At 35.5% G+C, this 6734-nt stretch overlaps 1 non-coding gene across 1 annotated transcript; it reads right to left on the bottom strand.

The window, feature by feature from the left end:
• Window positions 1–268: 268 nt before the first annotated feature.
• LOC139886984 (small nucleolar RNA R71) lies at window positions 269–375 on the bottom strand. The gene has a single exon (XR_011772840.1). It is a non-coding gene; the product is annotated as a small nucleolar RNA R71 (small nucleolar RNA).
• Between the last annotated feature and the right edge of the window lie 6359 nt (window positions 376–6734).

The following is a 6734-nucleotide window of genomic DNA, read 5'->3' as shown; positions in this document are numbered from 1 at the left end:
ACAAATTCTACACATGGTGACTAATCAATGCCAATTTAGTGGTGCGCCGAAGGAAGATCTAAACGAACATCTTCGTACCTTTAATAGGATCTGTACACTATTTAAAATAAGAGAAGTTGAAGATGAACAGATATATCTCATGTTATTTCCCTGGACTTTAAAGGGAGAAGCCAAAGATTGGTTGGAATCGTTACCTGAAGGGGCGATTGATACAGACGTTTTAGTAGAAAAATTTCTTAAACAATTCTTTCCGGCATCTAAATCCGTAAGACTTCAAGGAGAAATTGTTAAGTTTACACAGAAACAAAATGAAACTCTATATGAGGCATGGACAAGATTTGGAAAGTTATTAAGAGGATGTCCGCAACATGGTTTAGACACCTGTCAAATAGTACAAATATTCTACCAAGGATGCGACATCACTATAAGGAAAGACATCGATATAGCAGCTGGTGGTTCTATTATGAAGAAAACCGAAACTGATGCTTACAAAATTATTGATAACACTGCTTCCCACTCACATGAGTGGCACCAAGAAAAAGATATCGTTTGATCATCTAAAGCAGCTAGAGTCGATTCTAGCTATGACTTAGATTCCATTTCCGCAAAGATAGATGCTGTCGAGAGACAAATGGAAAAGATGACTAAGGATATACACTCAATACGAATTAGTTGTGAGCAGTGTGGAGGACCACATTTGACAAAAGATTGTCTCAGTATTGAACTAACAATGGAACAAAGAGAGAATATTTCATATATAAACCAAAGGCCTGGAAATAATTATCAGAATAATTATCAACCGCCAAGACCGATTTACAATCAAAACCAGAATTATAACCGAAATATTCCATACAACAACCAACAAGGTCCTAGCAATCAACAAGTATCCAACAATACTTACAACCAGCAAAGACCTAATTTTCAAAACAAACCACCACAAACCGATGATAAAAAGCCAAATTTAGAAGATATGATGACGAAGCTAGTTGAAACTCAAACGCAGTTTTTCACATCTCAGAAACAAACCAATGAACAAAATGCTCTAGCATTTAGAAATCAACAAGCTTCTATTCAAAATCTGGAACAAGAAGTAAGTAACCTAGCAAGGTTAATAGGTGAAAGAAAACCGGGAAGTTTACCTAGTGATACAAATGCTAACCCTCGGAATGAAACAGCTAAAGCCATTACCACAAGAAGTGGTACAACACTTGAACCACCTGAAATACCTGAAATTTCTGATGAAGCTATTCCTACTCCACAAGAACCACAATCTGAACAAGATAAGGAAAAAGAACCGGTAGTTGAAAAGGTTAATGAGGATAACACAGTTAAAGCTAAACCTTATGTTAAACCATACCAACCACCACTTCCTTACCCGAGTAAAATGAAAAAAGAGAAACTTGAAGCCGAGCAATCCAAATTCTTGGATATGTTTAAACAGATAAATGTAAATCTTCCTTTCATTGATGTAATTTCAGGAATGCCTAGATATGCTAAATTCTTGAAAGATCTGATCACAAATAGAAAGAAAATGGAAGAACTCTCGGCCGTTACTATGAATGCTAATTGTTCAGCAGTGCTATTGAATAAGATACCAGAAAAACTATCAGATCCAGGAAGTTTCACAATTCCATGTTTTCTAGGTAGTCTTACTTCAATAGAAGCATTGGCAGATTTAGGTGCTAGTATAAATTTAATGCCGTATTCACTATACACTAAACTAGACCTTGGAGAATTGAAACCAACAAGAATAAGCATACAACTAGCCGATCGATCAATAAAATATCCTAGAGGGATAATGGAGAACATGCTAGTTAAAGTTGTTACTTTAGTATTTCCAGTAGATTTTGTTGTTCTGGACATGGAAGAAGATTCTCAAGTTCCTCTCATATTAGGAAGACCATTCTTAAACACGGCTAAAGCAATGATAGACGTGTTTGGTAAGAAACTGACCCTAAGTATAGAGGACGAGAGTGTTACCTTTTCAGTTGATAGAGCTTTGCAACAACCACAATCTGCAGATGATACATGTTATTATATTCAAACTATAGATTCACATGCAGAATTGTTAGAAGAATTTCCAGAATTACAAGGAACAGGAGAATGTTCTTTAGGAGAAGGAACTGAACTAATTGATGAAACTGAAATGTTAGCTACACTAATAGCTAATGGATATGAACCAACAATAGAAGAAATTCAAATGCTAAAAGAAGAAGACAGATATCGATACAAATCGTCGATAGAAGAACCTCCGACATTAGAGTTAAAGCCACTTCCAAACCATTTGGAATACGCTTATTTACATGGTGAATCTGAATTACCTGTAATAATATCGTCTTCTCTTACTGAAAATGAAAAATCACAACTCATTTCTGTGTTGAAAGCTCATAAACCAGCCATTGCATGGAAGATTCATGATATTAAAGGAATAAGTCCTTCGTATTGCACACATAAAATCCTTATGGAAGAAGGTCATAAAACGTATGTGCAACGCCAACGAAGACTAAATCCGAATATGCAAGATGTAGTTAAAAAAGAAATTATTAAACTGCTAGATGCAGGTTTAATTTATCCAATTTCTGATAGTCCATGGGTAAGCCCAGTTCAATGCGTGCCTAAGAAGGGTGGCATGACTGTCATCACAAATGAGAAAAATGAGCTTATTTCTACTAGGACTGTAACAGGATGGCGTATTTGTATTGATTATAGAAAATTAAATGACGCCACCAGAAAAGATCACTTTCCCTTACCTTTCATTGATCAAATGTTGGAAAGATTAGCCGAAAATAGTTACTATTGTTTTCTTGATGGATTTTACGGATATTTTCAAATTCCAATAGCACCCGAAGATTAAGAGAAAACCACGTTCACGTGCCCTTATGGTACTTTTGCTTACAAACGCATGCCATTTGGACTTTGCAACGCCCCTGCAACCTTTCAAAGGTGCATGATGGCGATTTTTCACGACATGATAGAAGAATGCATGGAAGTTTTCATGGATGACTTTTCAGTCTTCGGTGATACATTTGAATCATGTCTAGTTAATCTTGAACGAATGCTTATTAGATGCGAACAATCAAATCTAGTTCTTAATTGGGAGAAATGCCATTTCATGGTTAAAGAAGGCATCGTTCTTGGTCATAAAATTTCAAAGGAAGGAATTGAAGTGGATAGAGCTAAAGTAGATGTAATTGCTAAACTTCCACATCCCACCAATGTTAGAGGAGTTAGGAGTTTTTTAGGGCATGCCAGTTTTTACCGACGTTTCATAAAAGATTTTTCTAAAATTGCCACTCCTATGAATAAACTCCTAGAAAAGGATGCTCCATTCATCTTTTCAGATGAATGCATCAAATCTTTTAATATTCTTAAAGAGAAACTCACTAATGCGCCGATCATGATAACACCAAATTGGAATCTACCATTCGAACTAATGTGCGATGCAAGTGATTTTGCAATGGGAGCCGTTTTAGGTCAAAGGATTGAAAAATGATTTCAACCTATATATTATGCTAGTAAGACGTTACAAGGAGCACAAACAAACTACACAACTACTGAAAAAGAACTCCTTGCTATTGTCTTTGCTTTTGACAAATTTCAATCATATCTCGTTCTAGCTAAAACGGTGGTCTATACCGACCATTCTGCTCTTAGATACCTATTTTTGAAACAAGATGCTAAACCAAGATTAATCCGTTGGATCTTACTATTACAAGAGTTTGATATTGAAATCCGAGATAAAAGAGGAGCAGAAAATCTCGCCGCTGATCATCTTTCTCGTCTTGAAAATCCAGAATTAGAAGTTCTAAATGAATCGGCCATACAAGACAACTTTCCTGATGAATATCTATTGAAGATAGATTATAATGAAATTCCATGGTTTGCAGACTATGCAAACTACTTAGTATGTGGATTCCTTGAAAAAGGATTGTCGTACCAAAAACGAAAGAAATTCTTTAGTAATATAAAACACTATTTCTGGGAAGATCCACATTTGTTTAAAAGTTGTCCCGATGGAATAATACGCCGATGTGTATTCGGAGATGAAGCTAGTAAAATCTTAAACCATTGTCACACAGGACCAACAGGAGGGCATTATGGGCCTCAACTAACAGCAAGGAAAGTTTATGATGCTGGATTCTATTGGCCTACAATTTACAAAGACGCACACCTTCTTTGCAAATCCTGTGATGCTTGTCAAAGGGCCGGAAAAATAAGTCAACGTGATGAAATGCCACAAAATGTCATTCAAGTATGTGAAGTATTTGACATTTGGGGTATTGACTTTATGGGTCCATTTCCAAAATCTCATAATAATCTCTACATTCTCGTTGCCATTGATTATGTATCTAAATGGCCTGAAGCACAAGCTCTCCCAACTAACGATGCACGAGTTGTAGTCAACTTTTTAAAACGTCTTTTTGCAAGGTTTGGAACACCGAAAGCTTTAATAAGTGATCGGGGAACTCATTTTTGTAATAATCAACTTGAGAAAGTTCTCAAAAGATATGGAGTAACTCATAAAATCTCCACCGCATATCATCCACAAACAAGTGGACAAGTTAAAAATACCAACCGAACATTAAAACGTATTCTAGAGAAAACCGTAGGATCAAATCCGAAGGAATGGTCCATAAAATTGGAGGATGCACTCTGGGCTTTTAGAACAGCCTACAAAACTCCAATTGGAACCACACCTTTTAAACTCGTTTACGGAAAAGCATGTCATCTTCCAGTAGAAATTGAACACAAAGCATTTTGGGCTTTGAAGACATGTAATCTTGATTTACATGAAGCCGGACGTCTACGGTTAAGTCAATTAAACGAATTAGAAGAATTAAGACATGAAGCATACGAAAATTCGTTAATCTATAAAGAAAGAACGAAGAATTGGCATGATAAAAGAATCAGAAGTTCAAAAGAATTTAAAGAAGGAGACAGAGTTCTTCTTTTTAATTCACGATTCAAGCTATTTCCTGGAAAATTGAAATCAAGATGGTCTGGACCTTTCATAGTCAAAAGAGTTTTCCCATACGGAACAGTAGAATTAATAAATTCAAATGGGATTGAATTTAAAGTTAATGGTCATAGAGTTAAACATTACATACATGGACCGATGGAAGTTGACAATGAAGTTAATCATAATTTCACCACCCAAAAAAACCTTCAAAATGAAAACATAAATATGTTATCAACAACATATGAAAAATCAAAATTGGAATATAGGGAGGAGTCAAATTTGAGTGATGAAGAAGAATTCTTATACAAACCTCCCATTCCAAGAAACGAAAAAAATGTGAACAAGAAGTTTAAATAGAAGTGAAAGAACCAAGAAAAGAACACCCGAAAAAGGTTTACAAACCAAATCGACTTACTAAAGCAGGAGACCCGGGTGAATTTATCATTTCTTGCTTGATTAATGATGGTGCTGTATATAATGGACTCGCAGATTTAGGAGCAAGTGCAAATATTATGCCTCTTTCCTTATACAAAAGATTAGGCATGGGTAAATTAAAACCAACCAAAATAGGTGTTCAATCATTTGACCAAACCATTAAACACCCGGTTGGAATAGCAAATAATTTACTTGTTAACGTGGGAAGTTTGACCTTTGTTGCAAACTTCATAGTGATTAATATGGAGGAAAACCTTGATATTCCTCTAATTCTAGGTCGCCCATTTTTAGCAACCACCGAGGCATTCATTGATGTAAGAGAAGGTAGAATGACACTTAGGGATGGTGATACATCGATCACCTTTGTGAACCGAAAGTTTAGATCTCCACCAACCAAAACTGTTAGACCAATAAAAATGCATAAGTGTGGGGAAGATGAAGAAACACTTAATGATGATCCAATCACAAAGAATGCCGTTGATGATACGAAATTAGATGAACCCATTTTTAACAGTTCAACGAAGAAACTTTATAAACGGATTCACGATGCTAATATTAAGAGAAACTTTAAGTTATGTAACCGATTAGTATCCAATTTATCGCCAAAAGAAAAGGCGATGTTAGTTGAATTTGTGAAAGTTACGGAGGAAATCAACAAATGGATTGAAGTAAAAGTCAAAGATATACAAGTGGTTGATGATTCAATTGAAAATAATGTTAATCACAATTTCAACTAAGTGTAGGGAGGTTTATGTATTTCTGTTAGAGTTAGATTTTCTGTTTTCATGTAGTTCTCGAAAATGGAACCCGAATGGTCTTTCCCTAGCAGACCCTAAAGAACTAGTCTTCTCCCCCCATTCTGAATTTTTATTTTTTTTAGGTTTTTAGGAAATGAAGACTTCCTGTGAACTGAACCATGGTCTAATGCTACACGCTTTGATCACTAAACGTAATAATGACACACTTCTGAGTGAAATAGTATCATTAATCAGAGGAAAATTGGTCGGAGTAAGAAAAGAATCTAGATACGAAGATAATAAGTTACAATTTGGTAAAGGAAAATTAAAATCCGCAGCGAAAAGAAGAGCACGACACCTTGAAAAATGTCACAAATGCGGAAAATGGTCACACGAAGGTAAATGTTCAAATAATCAAACCTATTCAAATACCGAATTTGTTACTTTATGCAGAGACGGACCGTTCATATGTTTAGAAGAAAAAACATTAAATGCTCGAGGTTACGCCTATGTAGCCATGAAAAATCAATTAGTCCGACTATCTTATGAGTGGGCTAGAGCATATCACTAAGAAATCTATTTCACAGGTAAGTCTGTACAGT

This window comes from Rutidosis leptorrhynchoides, chromosome 1 (genome assembly GCF_046630445.1).
Source record: "Rutidosis leptorrhynchoides isolate AG116_Rl617_1_P2 chromosome 1, CSIRO_AGI_Rlap_v1, whole genome shotgun sequence".
NCBI classification, from domain to species: Eukaryota; Viridiplantae; Streptophyta; class Magnoliopsida; order Asterales; family Asteraceae; genus Rutidosis; species Rutidosis leptorrhynchoides.
This window is presented reverse-complemented; position numbering and strand designations above follow the sequence as displayed.